The sequence below is a fragment of the Manis pentadactyla genome, chromosome 8 (assembly GCF_030020395.1).
Source record: "Manis pentadactyla isolate mManPen7 chromosome 8, mManPen7.hap1, whole genome shotgun sequence".
Classification (NCBI taxonomy): Eukaryota; Metazoa; Chordata; class Mammalia; order Pholidota; family Manidae; genus Manis; species Manis pentadactyla.
In genome coordinates, this window is record NC_080026.1 from 93960340 (window position 1) to 93980420 (window position 20081).

The window sequence follows — 20081 nt, forward strand, 5'->3', positions numbered from 1 at the left end:
ATGCTCGGATAACCAGGGATGTGCCTCTATGGGTTGTCTCCAGCCTCTGATTATGGTGTTGACGCCTCTCACAGCCAGGACATGCTGGGCTGTGCAGACAGAAATTGCCCATTGTGGGGAGCAGTGGTTGACAAGGCTCCAGCTGCCCCCAGAGAAAAAAAGAGGGCACTAGATGGAGGGCCCCTCAGAGAGGCAGGGCAGGGGGCTCTGTCAGAGCTGGGGGCCCTGTGCCCACTTCCTACTAGTGCCCAGGGCCCTTGGTGCCAGTCCTTGCCACCAGCCGCCATTCTGCATCAATGCATAATTCATGCCCCTGTGTGCCAATCTGTGCCAGCTTTAATTAGCTTCTAACTTTTTGTCATCCATTTTGCCATGAACACCTTATAAATAAATGATGGGAGAGGGGAGCAGGGAGCAGGGCAGGAACTGAGGGAGGGACGCGCATCAGGGAGGGGTAAGTTTCCAAGGTGGGGCCCAGGGAAGCCATGCCCTCAGGGTTTCCTGGGGCCCTCCTCTCTGCAAATGCTGCACCAGCCCACCTTGTTCACCTTCCAGCCTTGTTCTTTCACAAGCTGAGTGGAGCCGCCACAGCTGTGCCAGGCTCCAAGGGCCCACAAACCAAACTCAGGAGCACACGTGTTTGGTTTATGGTGGCAGGCGCTGCCCCGGGAGAGGGCGAGTGGGCTGGGGCTGCGACAGGAAACAACAAACAGCTTTTCACCAGCTCCGGGATGGGAATAAAGGGGGAGTAGGAAACATGCTTCGCTGTGAGGCGGGAAAGGGAAGCTGTTATGGAGGACACCCAGAGGAGAGGCGTTTATGTGCTTTAAAAATAATAATCGACCCTCATGGGGCGGAGGGATTTGAATATGAGTGTTGTTTTGTTTTCACAGTTTATAAAGCACCTGAATGTATGTGTTTTCTCTTTCAACCTGAATGGCAACCTGGGGAGTCATTCAGGGAGGCTGGGGCTGTCATGCCCATTTACAGCTGAGGAAACTGAGGCTCGGACAAGTTGGCTAAGACCCAGGTCCTCTGCATTCTAGTCCAGTGAGCTCTGTGTTGTCCCACACGGCCTCACCTCCATTCCCAGGGAAGGAAACGGGCAGAAAGCTCCCAGTGGGGCTGGGGGCTGAGGTAGAATCCAGTGCTATCCCAGGTGATTTAACAGGCTTGACAGGTTTAAAACAGCAGATTTGGATTCCCTCCCTCTTTTCCTTGTTCCTTCCCTCCCTCTTGCCTTTCTTTTCATATTCATTGAGAGTGCCAGTCAGCTGCTGATGGTTTGGTGTCTAGGGGAGCTGCCCCTTCTTCCGAGATGCCAGCCCAGGGCTACCCTAGGATAATGCCCTCTGTCTCTCCTCCATCCTTTAGCTCGTCATGCTTTCCCCAGTTATTATACCTTCAGCCCCTCTATGTGCAGCATTGCTTGCCGAATGATCCCTAGGCTCTGGTGGGGCATGCCAGGCTCTTCGTGGACCAGCCCTTGCTCATCTCCTGCGGCTCGTCTCTCACCTCTGCCCAGCCCTACTGCCACACTACCTGAAGTCTCTAAACTGATGCCCCTGTGACTTTGCACACACTCATTCCGCTCTGTCTCAGATGCCCTTCCTGGTCTTACCTTGCCAGGCGCATTCATCTTTCAAGGCTCTGCTGAAGTGGTCCCCCTGTGGGAAGTCTTCCCCAGTCACCTTGGCTACAGTGGACTGTACCCCTTCTCAGGGTGTCCCTGTCACTGCTAATCCTGGTCCTGGCCTCAAGAATGGCATTATCCTATGCTTCTCATTTGTTTCTGCATCTATTTCTCTAACCGGACTGTAGCTTCTCTGAGGACCAGAATGATGTCATATGCTTTTCTATGTCTTCAGCACCCATCCAAGAGCCTGGCACACTGTAGGCCCTCCAGGAATGCTTGTTGGATGAATGAACAAAGGCACAGCCTCTGCCTTTGAGGATCTTAAAATCAAATGTATCTCTGAGCTAAAGGTGAACTTAAACCCACTGCAGAGATGTGGCCACTTCTGGAAATACCTTGACAAGGTGTTCTGATATGGAAGAAACCAGTATATCAATTCTTCCACCCTTCTTCCCTCCCTTCCGTTTCCTTTTCTTTTCTTTTCAATTTTGGAAAAGGGAGATAGAGGTGGTCTCCAGGGCTAAGGCCATGTTGCACATACAATCACCAGGAGAATCATCATATAGTGCAGACCAGACAGGGTTGCCAGCCATAGAAATGAACTCTGGCTAATTGATGTAGACAATGAACTTACTAGTTAGAGAAGGGGGTGGGGTGGGGGGACTTGCAGAGTTAATCAGAAGGCTGGAGGGTAGGCCCAGAGAACAGATAGGAACCAAAGGAGGCTGGTGGCCAAGAAAGCAGCTGAGAACAGATCTGGGGGTAAGTCTCAGGAGCTGTTGGTCAGGGTTTGGTGCTTTCCATAATTTATACATTATTCTAAACTATTTCTGAACTTTGTGACTGTCCTTGAGGTTCAAAGTTGAGAGTGAAGCCTCTGATTGGCTGGCCTATGCTGAGCCCTGTAGCCAGGAGGTAGAATGCTGGAGGACCTTCCCCCTTAGTTGTGACAATTAAAGCAGGTCTGATCTTATACCTTCCTTCATACAGTGGGGAGCTTTCCACCCACCTGCAGCAGGAGAAGGGTTTCAGTATGCTGGACCTCAGGCAGTTAATGACTATGGATCTTTGTGGTTGTCAAAGTGCCTTCACACTTCACCCCAGGAGGATGGGGTAGGCTTCATGGTCTCAATGACAGAAGTGGACACCAAAGCTCAGAGAGGTTAAGTGATTTGTCTGAAACCACGTAAGGTGGTAAGAGATGTCTCCTTATCATGCTGGTCCACCTTCCTCGAGGCCCCAGGTGCTTAGGGATGGAGCAAATATTTTCTAAGGAAAGGGAGGCAGGGAGAACTCTGAGAGCTGTTGGTGGACAGCCCTAAAATGTTTTGAGAGATGGAAACACCAGTCAAGACGAAAGGCTAAAATTCTGGAGATTGATCCCCTGGAGATGAGAAAGGCACTGTTTCAGGGGACAGAGGCTGAGTTCCTTTTTCTAGCTCTGGGTCTCCTGCAAGCACCATTATGCTGCCCTTGGCTGCTTCGTGTGCAGAACAGCAGGACTGCTATCTACCCCCAGGTAAAAAAAACCCCTCTAGCTCCCATGGGGCAAGTCCATGTGCATGTCTCCAGACCTTTGCTCGTGCCCTTTCCTCCACCTGGAATACTCTTCTCCTTTTGCTGCCTGTGCAACTCCTGATCATCACAGCAAAAACTGGCTAGGAGGTCCTCTTGTCGAGGCAGCTTTTCTTCACTCGCCTTTCTTGAGAATTCATCACCCCAGTCTCCTTTGGGCTACCTCTCTGCTTTGCTACACTTATGTTGCTAGATAATAATTGATAGTTACGTCTGCCTCCCTCCTAGGCTGGGAGTGCTTCAAAGGCCGGGGCTAGATTTTATTCACATCTGTGTCTCCAGTGCCTGGTGCTGGCTTGTTCCACTCAGACCCAATCCCACTCTCTTGTGTGTGCTCAGAATCACAGTGGGGCTGACCTGGCAGGCTGCCATTCCCAAGCTCCTGGATCTGCTGGCTTCTGGCTGCAGTCAGCCAAAGGGAGGCCCAATGGAAGCTAGAGGGCTGAGGGAAGGGAGAAGCCAGGGCGTCCCATTTTTACACTAGGCCTTACGCAGTGTCTCTGGCCATAGTGGGATCTCCAGCTCTCACCAGACTGTCCACTGCAGTTCCCTCTTCCGCTGTGTGATCTGATCCTGGTAACTCTGCATCGTCCTTTTGTTGCTCTGGCCCAGGGGTAGTAGAGCAACTTCTTGTGTTGTTGACCTTTGGGCTACCTTGCCATCCCTTGTTTGAATTCTCAGCTCTTTTCTCACTGTGTGACAAAATTCACTTGGAATTCCCTTTCTATTACACACTCAGACTGTTTCTGTGGGCTGGTTCCACCCTGTTGGACACCCCAGTTCCTAATATAGTGTTTGGCAGAGTAAGAACTTGACAAATGTGTGTGGAATAAAAGTGGCTGCCAAAGAGGTCCTGTAAAGTACGGTGCCCACATCGCAGGAGGTGATGGCTTCCCTGAGCTTAGTGCTGTTTCATTCATAGGTAAAATGACTGCAGACAGTCTGGGAACCAGTTTAAGAGAGATGGTGGCAAACCAGCAAGAAAGAAGGTTTTAGAATTAGAGAGACTTTGAAGACCACTTCCTCTAGTACTTCTGGTTTATGGGTGAGGAACAGGAAGCTGAGAGAGACCCAGCGTCCGTCCAGCTGGACAGCAGTCTTATACTCAGAACCCAGAGACCCCCACTCCTGGTTCCATCACCCTGTCTAAAAACACGACTACCTGAGACCTGTCAAACCATCTCTCCAGCCTTACCCTTTCCCCTCAAGTCCCAGACTCATGTGTCCACGGGCTACTTGACATCCGCACTCAGTCATGGATAAGCCTTTCACACTCAACATGTCCCAAGGGAACTCTTGCTCCCCATGGTGGCCCTCCTCTCACCATCCCCATCTCAAGGAAGAGCATCCTGTCCATCTACTTCCAAAAGCCAGAAACGTAGGGGTATCCTCGACACTCCCTCTCACCCCATAATCACTCTCTCTTGGTCCTATAGATTTTTACTTCCTGACTGTCATTTCCCACCACTTCCATCACTACCACCCAACTCCAGGTGTCTGTCAATTAGACAGCCACAATAGCCTACAGAAATGTGAGCTTCAATAGGGTAACAATTGGGGTGCATGCCCTTGTGCATGTGTGTGTGTTTTGTTCACTGATGTATCCTAAGTGTCTAGATTCACAGGGGTCAGCCAACTTTTTCTGTAAAGGGCCAGATAGTAAATATTTAGGTTTTGTGGGCCATAGAGTCTCTATTGCAACTCCTTAACCCTGCAGTTGTAGCATGAAAGGAGTCATAACTGGTTGGGCATGTTTGTGTTCCACTCAAATTTTATTTACAAAAATGGGTGACAGGATGGATTTCAGTTAGCTAGCACATAGTAGCAACTATAAATGAATGAATGAATGAACGGCAAAAGAGCTGGAGCTTTGGAGTCAGGCAGATTTTGGGTTCAACACCTGACTCCGCCACACTGCAAGCCATTCACCTCCCTAAAGCCTGTTTGCTTACCGTAAAACCAGGATGATGACAGCACCTACCAGAAAGGCTGCAAGGAGGATAGAATAGAGTTGGAGGTGAGGGGGTGGGTGGGGGCGGGTGGGTGAAGAGTCTCAGCCCAGAGCCTGGCTCCCGGCAGTTATTGTCAATAGGCTGACCACAGTGACAAGTCCAGAAATCCCTTCCTATGAGAAACAGTTGAAAGAATTCATAATGTTTAGCCTGTGGAACTAAAGATCAAGGTCAGGTAATGACCCTTTTCAATTACTGGGCTCCTGAATCAAACAGACTCTTCCTGAATGCAGCTGTCCGGAAAAGTCGTATAGTCTACATCCCTGTAGGTGTGCAAAAAGAAACTGGGAGACCATTACTCAGGGGTGCTGCAAAAGGGTCTCCTGCATGGGTGAGGCTGCTCGGGAGACAGGCAGGGTCTCTTCCAATCCGGGGTCCCTCATTTGTAAGCACTTGGGGGCATTCCACTGAGGAAGAGGGCGCAGGTGGGAGCGCACGCGTGGGGTGGGCAAAAGGTGGCTCGTTGAGCTAAGCACTGCCAAGCGGCCCCTAATACTAGAGGGACCGGGGCGGCTGGGAGCTCAGCGACTCCGGGAGCAGAGAGGGGGCGCTTAAAGCCAACAGATGGCGCAGGCTCACCTAGGCCGTGCGCCCACTCGCTAGCTCCGGCTTCCCGGGAGCGTTTCGCGGTTCGGCGGGAGGCGCGGGCGGGTAGGAGCCGTCCGGGCCCCCACCCTTCTGCGTGCCCCTCTCCGGGACGGCGGGAGGCCCTACGGGGCACAGCTCCAGCGCGCACCTGGGGCTGCTTCCGCGGGCCTCCTCCTTGCCCCTTTGAGGGATTCGTCGAGTTGCCACAGCAGCCGGTGCCATGACATCGGCAGAGGGCTGCTTCGCCAGCACTGAAATATTCATGCCCTGAGCGCCTGGCTGGTCCCGCGCCGCTCCCGGGGGTCCGAGCGAGGACGGGGTGGGGGGCGCAGGGATCCCGGTAGCCCATCTCGGAGGGGGTGGGCGGTGCGGCGCGGCCGGGAGGGCGGGGGTTGCGAGCGGCAGGAGGTGAGGGAGGGAGCGGGAGGAGGCGGGGTCTGGGTGGCGGGGGCCGAGCTGGGCGGAGGAAGCGAAGGAAAGTTGATCGCGGACTTGAGCGGCAGCGGCGGCTGCTCGGGAGAAAGGGGCGCGGGCTGCTGGCGCGCTGCTCGGCGAGAAGAAGCTTCCGACGGCCGCCGGACGCTGAGCCGGGCGGACGGGGCGGCCTGGCCCCGGGCATGGAGCGCGGGGGCGCAGGGTCTCGGGACGTTTGGGAAGCTCTTCGTCCGAGCCCGCGGCGCGCCTGAAGTTGCAGCCGGCCAGCGGCCAGCAGCGAGCTTACGGCCCAAGGGAACTCCTGAGCGGCCGGCGCGCCGCGGACGAGCCTTCGTGCCGGCGGTGAGACTCGGCGGCGGCCAGCACCCAGGCAGGCGGCCCGTGGGGGCTGGCCCGGCGGAGAGCAGAGCCCGAGGCGAGGCGCCTCTTTGCGCACGCACACGGTACCGAGAGCCGCGCACCGCCCTTCCCTCCCCGCTTCCCTCGCCTTCTCCGTGCCGTCCCCCCGCCACGCGGCAGGGAAGTTGGAACCGTGGGGGCGCGACGGCCGTCGCCGAACCACTTGTTCGGCGCGCGGCCGTCGCTCGCGGCAGGCGCCCGGGACGTCCGTCCATCCCGGGCCCCCGGCCCGGGTCCTGCGCCCCGCTGAGAGCTCGTAGCAGGACGGGCGGCAACTTTGATTCCCGGGAACTCGAATTCCCTCCGCTTTGGCCTTAGGAGGACAGGCACTCCACTCCTCACCCTGGTTCCTGGACCCGCGGACATTTAGGCTGTTTGCTCTGCGCGCCTCAGGGTCTGGGTCTGGGGTGGGGAGAATTTCGGGGGGGGGTAAAGAGGCGTTGAGATCCATCCAACCCTGTCCCTTTCTGCGCTTTCGGTCCCCATTTGGACAGTGGAATTGGGTGGGGCGCACCACTACTGCTGAGTGGGCAATGGCGACGGAGGGACCTAAAGTCACGTAGCTGTCCCCTACGCTTATCACCTCCCAGTGACCGCGCGCGAGAGAGACCCCAGAGGATTCTGTAACCCGCCCCCAAGCCGGTCTGGCTATGGGAAGACGCGCCCCTCGCGGAGCAGGGAGCCTTGTGCTGCTCGCGCTTTGCGTCCCCCGTCCTCTGGCAGGCCCGCCACGGGCAGTGCTGGCTGTCCCTAGGGGCCTGCGCTCGGGAGCGCGGCCCCTTGTCTCCCCTGCAGGTCAGCCGGGGACGTGTGCAGAGCTCGCGCGTTCCAAGGTGGTGGGGGCACCAGGTGGCGGACACTCGGTGCCTTGCTTTCCTGGAGCGGGCACCTGGAGCCATTGCCTTTATGCCCTGAGCGGAGATCCGGTGCCCTCACCGCCGGCCGCCACCCCACTGCGACCCCAGCCGCCAGGCCTGATGCCATCAGCGATCTACTGGCGGGGCGGTGGGTGGGGAGGGAAGTGGGTTAGGCTTTTTTGAGTAATAACACACCTCCACCCTCCCCAGTTCAGAAAGCAGCGCCGTCCTGTTGCATGCGGTTTGCCCTCTCAAACCACAGCAGGCATTGACCCTTGCCTTTCAGCCGCTTAGCAAGCGCCCCCAACCCAATTTGGGCTTTGAAATAAGCTGAAGAGGCACATGAGGAGAGTGTGTGTGTGTTGGGTGGAGTCAGACCTTGCAAAGGGAAGAATTAGGCTGCATGGGTAGGGGTGGGCTTGAGGAGCCTGGCTGGGACCAGGTGCGAGGTGCTGATGAGTCATCCCACGGTGGGGAGAGCTAGCTTGGAGTTAATGTTTGGCTCATGGTGCAGGGGTAGGCGCACTGCGGTCAGCACCCAGGTGGGTGGAGGACCAGATGTCACTCTGCCCAGGAGGGGCTGGGAGAAAGCCCCTTAGCTGGGCTAGTAGGAATGCTTAGCACTGTTACCCCAGGGCTAGAGCAGGTGGGAAAGCAGAGTACCCCGTGGGCTGGAAAGGTGACACTACGGAAGTGACTGGTGTGAACTGGGAGGCTCTGCTCTGGGTGGTGGAGGAGAGATGTGAAGGGGTGGGAGGCCAGAGCTGGCATCCTGGCCTTATCTGGGCTGGACCCCCATACGCAGGTCTGTCTTGGGCTTCCTGACCCCCAGATAGCTGGGCTTCTCACAGCTGCTTACCAAAGAGCTTTATTTGAGGTTTTAGTTGGCAGGCAGTCTTAGTTGCTTTCTGATAGCTCCCCAACCCAACCTGCAGTTTTACCATTTGGGATGAAATTCTTTGAGCTTAATATTTTAAATGGTACCTTTCTGAAGTCCTAATTTAAAATGCACATACTTCTGGTAGGTGAATGGTTAGGGAAGCTTTGCTACTCTGAGTGTGGCCTGTGGACATCCAGCATCAACCTACCACGGAGCTTGTTAGAAAGGCACACTCTTGTACCCCACCCCAGACCTCTTGAATTGGAATGTTTGACAAGATCCTTGTGTAATTTGTTTGCTCAGTGAAGTTTGAGAAGCCCTGGTCCACAGTATCTCCTATGGGAAGGATCATTTCTTAGCCTCTTGGTGCAGAAAGACTGTCAAATAGTGAATAAGCATATAGGTTTGAGAATGAGACTGGAAGTTCTTTTCCTGAACAATTATGCTAGGGTTGGGTTAACAGTCCACTGCTGGCCCCTAGGGATGGTCTCCTGCTAATATCAGGAGGGGTCTATGTTTTGGGGACATATAGACAGATTCAAGTAGCACCTCAGCTTTCTATGCATTTAAAACATTTCTGTGTGTGCTGCACATGGGCTTGTAGGAAGTAAGCAGAAAGGCAGGGTTTCCAGAAGCTGAATATGCTGCTCTGCTTGTAGGAGTCCTGGGCCTGGGTAGATTCTGTCCCTCAGGGAGAAGGAACTGAGCAATCCTACTTTATCTGTCCCTCCCAAGTGGGTGGAATTGATCACATCTCTCAGCAGCCACAGGACTTAGGCAGAGGGAGCTTCATAATTGCTAATTTGGGATGGCCCACAGAGGGTACTGACCAAGCACCACTCTTACCTCTCAGCCCAAGCTGGACATCCTACTTCTGCTACCATGTGGCCATGTGAAGCCTCTAGTTCCAAGACATGAAGATGATGCCAAGACATGCTAGCAAGTTACTCCCTTGGTCATCTGAAGGAATAATGGTGACCCTGAAGCCATCAAGGCTGACCTGAGAATAGGACCTAAGAGGAATTTGGATCAGAGGCCTGGGGAGGCCAATGGTGTCACAGGTGAAAGGTCATGTCATAACTTATGGACCCCAGCCCTGACAAAAGAAGACTGTCTTTCCCCTAAGCTGGCCTCTTTGCCAGGAAGAGAGGGCAGCTTCACCGTGGTGCCGAGTGGTGAAGGACAAAAATAGGAGGACAGAGATTAGCAATGGTCACGGGTCTGGTGAACAGTGACATTAATGTGAAAAATACCTTCATCAATGAGTTAAAAAACAACAAGATTAATAAAAACCTTACCATTTTCTTGAACTCCCAGGTTTTAAAAAACTCGGTGTTCTAAAGTGTAAAGATGTTTTTAAAAACTAAATTGCCTTTGAACTCATTGGTTTCAAATTACAGTGTTTTCCTTTTTAAATCCATTCTTTATTTTGAGGCTTGATTTTTCTTGGCACTGGGGAAATCCTGTTTCTGCAGTTAATAGGTGAGCAAGGTCATTCATAAGTTGGACCCTGCTGGGTGGGTTATTTCAGGATGGGAGTATTTTTGCCTTCAGCAGAAAAGAAGCGGGGTTTGGAATGGGTTTTTCTGTGCCCCAGCCTTGTGCACATATGTGGCTGATGCTGCTCAGGGTCACCAACTCCGGGAAGTCTTCAATGACTCTTGGGGTGGATGAGGTGGGTGGTTGCCTCTCCAGCCTATGCCTTTCTCCCTCTCTCGCTGTCCTTCCGTGGTGCTTTTTACTGGTCTGCAGGGGTCTGTACGGTGAGCTCCAGCAGCACGGGCTGTACCCTATTCCTCCTCATATCCTCAGGGCTCACACAATGGGGGAACTGGTACTCTATAACTGCTCATTGACGGAATGGGCTGTTGCCAGGTGATTGTTCCACTGCCTTCTCTAGTCCCATTGTTAACTGATCATTAACACACTGTGTATTTGATGTGCTTATAACCTGTTTTAACTATTCTTGTTGGTTAATTTTAAGACTAGGTGGCTGATGCCCATCTTGCCATATTCTGGGCTCCAGGCAAATGCTCTTGGAGTAGAGATCTCAAACTCACATGCCTAGAGGAGCTGGAAGGCAGGCAAAAGAGTAAAGAAGGGCCAAATGTAAGACAATAGGGAGTGGTGGGGTCTATGGAAAACTGGAGAGTACAGGTCCCATATGAAAGGGGCAACTGTAGGCATAACCCATCTATGTGACAGAAGTCAGAATAAGACTTACCCTGTGGTATTAATGACTAGGGCACAAGTGGTACTTCTGGAGTGCTGGAAATTTCTGTATCTTGATCTGAATATCTACAGCAGTGGTGAGTGATCATTTGTACAGAAGAGCCAATTCAGAAAAAGTAGAGCATTTATGGGCCATATTTATTTTGGTTCAATATGAAAATAGTTTTATTTTCCCAGAGGGCAGAAAATGCATATTCTTACCAGCTTTATGGACTCGAAGGGTGTCAGTGAGAAACTTGGCATATTTAAGAAGTAGCCACATGGACACAGCTTTCTAGTCTTTCACTGTGAAATTTAATCTGGATCAGCCATGGCAGTGGGACAGGCTGCTGCTGCTCCTTGCAGTTTGGTATATTTAGGTCTTGGCATTCGAGCTCCTGGGGCTCTGTCTTACCTTGGCAGTGAAAGTCCACCTGGCTCAGTGTATTGCCAAGGGGAATGGGAACATCAGACACCACTCTCAGCTTCAGGGGCCCAGGCTCAGATTTAGCATTCCCATTTTTTACATTTCCTTTGCATCGTCTAAAACCCACACAAGGGTTAGTTCTTATTTTGATCACCAACCTGTTCCTTTCATGATTTTTGTAAGGCAGCTTGGAGGCACACAGAGCTGGGACTGAACACAAGTACTTCTACTCTTGAGCTCTGCAGCCTTGGTGTGGCTTGTATCCTTGCCCAGGCCTTAGTTCCCATCTGTTAGGTGGGAATGATTTTCAGTTCCATTGTAGGCTTGCTTTCAGCATTAATAAGAAAACTGTATAGGAAGCCTTTGTGCAGTGCCTGGCACACAGTGCACACCCAGTATGTAGTAGCTTTCAGTATTGTCTTTTTTGATTCTGTCATGTGTTAGACACATTGTATTCTATCAAAAAGGTGAAACCTACCCTTATTTTGAGAGCTCCACACTCTGTAAATTCATAAATTGAATTTCTGCCTGAGAGTGTCTGTGTGTGTGCCTATTTTGAATTAGTTACTAACAACATTTAAAAAACAGCATTTTCATATAAAAATCCAGATTTCTGGCATCTCTGGTTAGAACTGGCAACATTGGGTCCATGTTTCCAATTGGCTGTTTTTGGTTGGGACTGAGCTGCAGGCACCCCTCTCCTTTATTTGTATTTTAAAGATTCTTTGGTTGAAGGTTATGTACAAACAATAAGGTCAATAGCTCTTCAATGAAAGTGGTGAACTTTCACTTATGTAACCACCACCTGGGTCAGATGCCTTCCCAGTGTATGAATAGGCTTCCTCATGCCCCCTCCCAGGCAGTATTATCCAATCCAAAGTCAAAAGTAGCTACTACTTCACTCTGACTTCTGTCACACATGAGAGACTTTCCAACAGCCTCCTTTAGATTTAGCTGAGCTTATTATAGCCTTTAATTCTTCACAGTCCCCACCATTCCCTGTTGTCTCACATTTAACCATGCTTTACTCATTTGCACTACATCTGGCCGCTTTAGTTTTTTGAGTGTATAACCTCTACTCCAAGGGCTGGAAGGGTGCCTTAGAGATGAGCTAGGCACATCATGTTACAGGCAAGGAAACTGAGGCCCAGAGTCAGGGAGTGGGCTTGTTCTAGGCCTTCTCTCTGGTTGAGGTGGGCCTGGGTGGTGGCCAATCAAGGGTAGAACCCTCTCCTCAAGGCCCAGATTTGGGTGTATCGAGGAGGCCAGGCAGGCCCTCTTCTTCTGGACCCCAGCAGCTCAGGGCCTTGCTCTGCAACCATGGTCACTCAGAGCCTCCTGCAGTCTGATCAGCTTACGAGGGAGGGAGTCTCTTCTGGCCTTTGCCTTCCTAAGGATGCATCTTCCTCAAGGCAGGCTGTTAGTCGCACAGCCTTCCTCTTCAAAGGCCATGTTCCATTTGGAGACGGCCTGAGATGCCATTTGCGACAAGAGCCCTGTACACCACCTTGATTGTGTCTGTTTCTGAAGGAAGGCTGTAATTTGGGAGCCAGTGAAAGCAAGGGAGGGAGGGAAGTAGAGGAGAGAGCAAGAGAGAGAGAGGGAAGAAAGGGAGGGAAAACAAAAGGGGAGGCTGGGACCATGGCTGGTTTCTAACACTGGTCCTCCCCAAGGAATGCTGGCTTTTCCTGGCCTCCCTAGGGCTTGGGTTAGGGTGGGCTGTGTCCCTCCAAGGAGCTCCCTTCAGCTCTGCCCAGCTTCTCCTCTGTTCTTTGCTCATAGAGGTCAGAACTTGTCATCCTGCTACAGGCTTACCCAGGGCTTCATTCTCCTCTGCATCCTTTCTCCTGCTCTGACCTGCCCATGGCCTGGGAGGAGGCTGATCTTGACCTTTTCTCCTGAGGCCAGGAAAGCCAATATCTCCAGGGAACCAGTGGTAGCAGAACACTAAGTAGGCCTCTCTTTGCCCCTTCTAATATGGAAGCCTGAGGCTTTAACTTAAATGGAGCTGCATGGGTGGACTGCTGTTGGAAAGAGCACATACTGGGCAGTGGGGCAGGGGGTCTTTCCAAACCCATCCTCTTATTTTTTAGGGTCCCATGTCCACTGTCAGCGAGGCCTTTCATTCAGCCATCCAGTCAACCAATACTGAGCATTACCTGTGTACCAGGCTCTGTTTAGTTGCTGGGGATTCTTGCTAAGAGACTATAGCAGTGCTGTCCAATAGAAATACAATGAAAGCCACAAATGTGAGTCACATGCATAGTTTTAAATTTTCTAGGAGCTGCTTTAAAAAGTTAAGAGAAATAGGTGAGATTATTTGTGATTATTTAACCCAGTATATCCAAACTATTATCTTAACATATAATCAATATAACAAATTATTAATGAGGTATTTACATTCTTTTTTAGTCCAAGTCTTTAGAATGTGCATTTAGACATATCTTATCATTTGGACTCAGCATATTTCAAGTGTCCAATGACCACATGTGGCTGGTGGCTACTGTATAGGACCAAGAGAGATAGATGATAAATATACTCAAGGCAATTACAGATGGTCATGGGTGCTACAGAGAAAACAGAAGGAGTAATTGGCATGCTAAAGGTAGAAAGCAGGGTGGTTGGGCAGGCCTCTTAGAGGATGGGAAGATGTGGTCCTGGGCCCTGACAGGGCTGTGGAGGGCAGTGGTAGGGGAAAGGGGCCATGTGTCCACAGGCAGCACCCCTCCTCACCCCAGTCCTGGTACCCCACAGCACTCGAGGTGCCAGGCCTGAGCATGAGCATGGGATGTGATGTCCCTTCTCCATAGAAGACCAAGTAGAATAGATAACAAAATTTTAGAAAAGCGCTTTATCTCTGGGGTGTGTGGGGGTTTTCCCATCTTCTCTGTACACATTCCTTGAGAAAGATAAGGATTAAGTTTCCCCATTGCTTTTTACACTTGGGAATTTTCCAAGCAAGAAGGAAGTTGGCCTGGAAAGCTGAGGAACTGTGGCAGCACGGAGCGTTTGGGGTGGTGTCCTGTGAGGGAGAGGGTCTGCCCTGTGCAAAGTAGTGGGAAAGAGGGGCGCTTGGATGCCCAGGGATCTTGTTTAGCAGTCCTGGAAGCCTGTCTCCCCTCCTGCACTTGGGGTGGAAGGAGAACTGGGAGGGGATCATAGGCTGGGGAGAAGATCCTGTGGCAGAATGCCCTGGGGCTGGGTAAGTGCAAAGTTGCTCTGCTCTCTGGACTTCACCTGTGATTGCCCTAGCCAGGGTGAACATTCAGGTGCCTGCAGCATCCAGGCAGCTGAGGGAAGAGCTTGAGGCTGGCCAGGCAGGCCCTGTGGCAAACTGCACATGTTCGCCCCATGAGAGGGGCGCCACAGTTACCATTCTTGCCTGTGGTTGTTAAGTAGGCATGCGGGACATGTATGGCTGGACTCTACGACTTTTCAAAATTGCCTAGAAATCAAGATTTTTAAAAATCTAAAATTTTCTCATTTTAAATGTTAGCAACTATTTCCAATATTTAAAAACATTGTGAGGCTATTCTCATTTATCAAATATTTATTGAGTCCTTACTGTGGGCTGGGCACTGGTCTAGGCCCTTGGGGTGCATCAGTGGCTCCTGCCCTTGTGGAACATATATTGTAGGGAAAACCCTTCAACAAGCTGCATGTGGCCCCTGGATGACCAGTTTATGTATGACCACTATCGTGGTGTCGGGACTGACAATAATGAGAAACATTTATTAAGCATTTACTGTGTGCCAGACCCTGGGCCTACACTTTCACATAAAATTCCTCTCTTGGTCCGCCAACAACCCTGTAAAATAGGGACTGCTGTTATTTGTATTTTACAGATGAGAAATCTGAGGCACAGAGAGGTTACGCAGTTACCCCAAGTCACATAGCTGGCAGGTGGTGGGGTCGAATTTGAGCCAAGGTAGTCTGACTCCAGAGTCTTAACTGTTCTTTACCTTGTACTGCACTTAGAGAAGGCCAGAGTCTTCAGACGGAAACTAAGTCCAGAAACAACAAGTGACCCAACTCGGGTCTACACAGAAGTAGTGATAGGGCTGGACATTCAGCCCAGGCTGTCAGGTGTGTTTAGTGCTATCTGGACTTTACCTGTGATTGACCCTCAGCTGGAGCTGGACATTCGGGTGCCTGCATCACCTGGGCATTTCAGAGAGTGAGGCTGGGTAGTGAAGGAAGTGTCCATGGGACAGAATGAGGAGGTATCTCCCATACTCAGAAGCCACAGGTCATCTACACTGCCCAGGAAACCCCCACATGGGAAGTCCGTGTACTTCAGTGGTCTCCACACTTGCCTGGACCTGGAGACCCCAGCTAGACCCCCAGCTTTTCCTACCTATAAAACCAGAGGATCGAATGCAATGACTTCTGCAATTTAATCCCAGCCCTGTACAGCACATGCCCCACCCCACCTCCCCACCATGGGTCAGGCTGACTAGTGAGCTTCCCTCAGTATTGCTGGCTGAGGGTTTGTCCTGAACTGACCTTGGCCTGCATTCTGAGTCCTGGCCTGAGTAACATCCTGGAGAACCATGGATTCGTCTGGTAGTTTTCTCATGCTGGTGTGTGCATGGTAATCCTGAGGCAGGGAAGTATGTGTGACGCGTGAAGGAAGACATCCCGGCAGGTGTGCCGAGACTTCAGGAACAGTCCTGTGCTGACACAAGTGCTTTCATTCTCTGATCGACAGTTTTCTCATCTGTGAAGTAGGGGGAAAGTCCTTTTGGCCAATCCACTTGATTCAGGGAGTAGGGAGACTCTCCTGAGATATATGAAAGTGCCTGGCAAAATGAATTGTGATATTTAGAAATTGCAATGAACAAATATTTATTAGTTATCACTATGTATGAATGGCTTGAACTATGCAGGATTTATAAGATATATGCAGATAGCTGTTTAAAAAATAACATGAAAATCTCTAAACCCAACAGCAGTGTCTTTGAATGGCTTGATGACTTATGCCCACTCTGTCAATTTGACACCCATTTTTGGGGGACAGTGTACAAGTCAACAAATATTTATTACACATCTACTATTTGCAGGACACTGTGCAAGGCACACTAAAGTGAGAGAGAGACAAGCCATGGCCCTTAGTTTCTGTGAGCTCGGGCACTCAATGAGAGTACCATATTGTGTGTGTGTGTGAGAGAGGGAGAGGGAGGGAGGGGGAAAGAAAGGGAGAGAGAGAGAGAGAGGGAGAGGGAGGGAGGGAAGGAGGGAGGGAGACAGAGAGGGAGAGATAGGGAGAGGGAGAGGGGGAGAGAGAGAGGGAGAGGGAAGAGGGGAGAGGGGAGGAGGGAGAAAGAGAGAGAGGAGAGCGCTGGGCCGGCCCTGGAGCTTCCTTTGGAAATCTCAGCATTTTGTGCCTGATTCAGCCAAGGTTTTCCTTCTTTGCTCTTCCCCACTGACCCTAAAGTGCTGTGTGAAAGCTGGGGTCTTGGTTAGCGCAGGGCCAGCTGCATGCTAGCAAGGGACAGAAAGGGCATGGGTATAAAGAGTGGGGATTTCCACAGGCTAGACCTGCCAGGCCAGGCCTGAGGGCTCTTGGAAACTGGAGCTCAGGCTGGAAGAAGGGAGCCCATGAATAATACAGCGGGAGGGAGGCTGTTAACTAGGTGACCTCGTTGCACCTGCGTGTTTCACAGCTTCCTCGGGAGCTGCTGTGGAGGGCCTGGGTGTCAGGCGATGGCAGAGGGGAAGGCCAGAAGGCCTGGTGTAGACACAGCTTCTCCCGTTTTCTTCTCAACTCTCTGCAGTGCTTCCTACTAGCAGCTGCCTCTCCTTCTGGCTTTGACCCTGATGGCCTCACTGTGTGTGCACATGCATCCGGGCACGAGCACGCACACGTGCACACTCCAGCACAGGTGTGGTGCAGTCAGTGCACCTGGTGCTCCTCAGCAGTGGCTGAGCGTAGGGGTGGGCCTTCGCTCATGAGCCGCCCTCAGGCCTGACTTCTGAGTCTGCTTACTGAACTGGGCGTCAGGCCTGGCACAGTCTCTTGCATGGATGTGCTGTGTTGCCATTGCCAGGGTGGCCCCCTCTCCTGGGCTACTTCAGGCCACCATGGACAATGCAGGCCCCTGGGTAGGACTGTTTTGTCTCCCAAGGCTTTAGCTTTCAGCAAGGGAGCACCGTTTGATGTAAGTGGGGGCGGGTAACCCTGACTTCCTCTTTTAATGATGGTTGGGTGGGGGTGTCATTTTAAGTATTTGTCACTGGGGCCCAGCTACAACTGTCCAGACCTGGCACAAGGGAGCCTCTGCACCCATCATACCACCCAGGAAAGCAAAGAAAATCTCTGGGCAGAGATTAGGGCCTCTTAGCACAGAGCAAAGGGAGGTGAGCTTAAAGGCAGACTCAAGGCAGACCCAGGGTTATGTGATTGTCCAGACCACTGGTTATGTGATGCGTCATGTTGGGTGAGAAATGGAGGGTATGAGATGCTAGGATTCATTCCCAATGGAGGCTGGCTTTACCTTACAGGAGCTGTTTCCAGACCTCAGACCTGGGGCTGGGAAGCGGAGAGCCCTAGCCTCTACCTCCTCCTCTGTCCTGAATGCTGTCCCAGGCCATCCTCCCCAAGATTGGTAAAAGACTTCTACCCAAACCCACACTGTGGCCTCAACCTGCTGCTCCAGGTTTGCTGCTCCCTAGTGTTAGAAGGGGGCTTTCAAGAGGTTATACACCTCCATACACACCTCACCCCTGTCCACAGACACACAGTCGCGTTTGCCTGCCTGGAAGATATGGGGAGCACCTCTTCATTTGTGCTTGGTCAGGGTGGGTATAGCTGGGGCTCCAGGCCTCATCTGTGGAGCCATTGCTTAAACAAGGGGAGTGTTTATACGTGTAAGCCAGACTATACCAGTTCAAATTCTAGCTGTTTCAGTTACTAGCTGTGTGCCTTAGCCAATTATTAATTAATCATTCTGTTCTTCAGTTTTCTCATCTGGAAAATCAGGATAATAAACAGTATCTATCTCCAAGGGTTATTGGGAAGATTAAATGAGCTATTACATGTAAAATGCTTAGAAAAAGTACCTGCCATATAGTAAATGCTCAACAAATGCCACTATTATTTATTGTCATGCTAATGTTATTTTCAGCTATTAGTTATTATTATGCTACTGTTATTCTCAGCTCCTGTGTTCTGGAGGCTCACAGTCTTGCAGACTGCCTGGGGATGCTTGGAGTAGCTATCGTACCTATGAGAAAGGCTACATATGTTCAAAGGAGGTGTATGTGTGGATGGGAAATCTTGGAAATCTTCATGGTGGAAGAGGCCCTGTTTTCCAGAGGCTGTGACTTCTCTCTGTGCCCATGGGCACTGTGCTTTTATGGTAGGAGGGCAGGAAGAGGGAGAGGGCACTACAATGGTTAGTTGCATTGATGGTGCCAATCCAATAGGGACTTTTTAAGTCAATGTTTTAATTGAAGTATAACACAGAAAAGTGTATAGATCATACGTGTACAGCTTGAATTATCACAAAGTGACCACTCCTGTGTAACTGCTATGCAAACTAAGAAAAAATAAATTATCAGAAGCCATCTCCCTATCATTAGTCCCCAGAGGCAACTCCTATTCTGACTAATGATGTCATATATTCATTTTGTCTATTTTGAATTTTATATAAATTGAATCACACAGTATGTTCTCTTTATGCTGTTTTCTTCCAGTCAACTTATTTGTGAGATTCATCCTATTAGGTATAGTTATATTCTTGCATTCTCATCAGTGTATACATTTCATTGTGTGCATATACCACATTTTACCCATTCTGTTTGTTGATGGACAGTTAGGTTGCTTGCAGTTTTTGGCCATTATGGAAAAGGCTGTTATGCACGTTTATTATGTCTTTTGTAAGACACCCATATATTTGCAATTCCACTGTATGTGTCCTTGTACCAATACAAGCTCTATAGTGTAATTACAAGAGCTTTCTATGTAGTCTTGATATTTAGTAGTGTAAATCCTCCAGCTTGGTTCTTCTTCAACACTTTTGTTTATTTTTGGCTCTTTGCATTTCCATATCAATTTTAGAATTGGCTTTTGGAATTCCAGAAAAACCCTATTGAGACATTTGATTGTGACTGCTTCAAAAATATGTAGGTCAATTTGAGGAAAACTGACATCTTTACAATATTGGGTTTTCTGATCCATTAACAAGATATACTCCTCCACTCACCAAGGTCCTAATAAATTTCTTTCAAGAATGCTTTTTAGTTGTCTGTGTAGAGGTCTTACACGTCTTTTATTATTGATTTTCTATTGATTTCTTTTATTAGATTGTGTTTTATATTTTTTATACTATTATAAATAATATTTAAAGTTTTTAAAATTTGAAATTATTTGTTTCTGGCATATGGAAGTACAGTTGACTTTTAAAATGTTAGCCTATATGCAACAACCTTTGTTAAATTTCTTATTAATTAAAAAGTAATTAAATTTACTTATTAATTCTGATTATTTTTAGAATTTAAAAGTTTTTTAACATACACAATCATGTTTTCTATAAATAACACTTTTATATCTTCCTTTCTAATACTTATGTCTTTTTTTCTTGCCTTATTGCAATGGCTAGGAGTTCTGGCATGTATTTTGATAGAAGTGGTAATAGTGGGCATCATTATTTTGATTCTGCAGTTGAGGAGAGAGTTTTCAAATTTTCACCATTAAGTATGATATTTGCTGTAGTTTTTTTGTAGACATCTTTTATCAAATTAGGGAAATTTTCTTCTATTCCTTTTTTTTTAAAGTTGTAGTAAAATATTCTTAACATAAAATTTGTGTTTTTAATCATTTTTAAGTATACAGTTCAGTGGTATCAAGTATGTTAAAATGTTGTGCCTCCATTATCACTATCCATTTCCAAACATGTACCCTTTAAACAATAACTCTCTATTCCCTCTCCCCCTAGCCCCTGGTAACCTCTATTCTGTTTTCTGTCTCTGAATTTGCCTGTTCTGGGTATCTTGTATAATTGCAATCATACAATATTGGTTCTTTTGTGTTTGGCATATGTTACTTACTGTAATTTGT

At 49.7% G+C, this 20081-nt stretch overlaps 1 protein-coding gene across 2 annotated transcripts in view; it reads left to right on the forward strand.

Moving 5' to 3' along the window:
• Positions 1–20081, forward strand: part of LOC130678898 (cadherin-23-like) — a 337153-nt gene that overhangs the window by 11666 nt on the left and 305406 nt on the right. Inside the window, exon 1 of one of the 2 annotated variants that reach the window (XM_057505953.1) lies at positions 6292–6689. The exons of the other annotated variant lie outside the window; for it this stretch is intronic. The gene's annotated coding sequence lies outside the window, so the exon portion shown is untranslated. Of the gene's footprint in view, positions 1–6291; positions 6690–20081 lie in introns of those variants that run through there. 2 annotated transcript variants of the gene reach the window in all.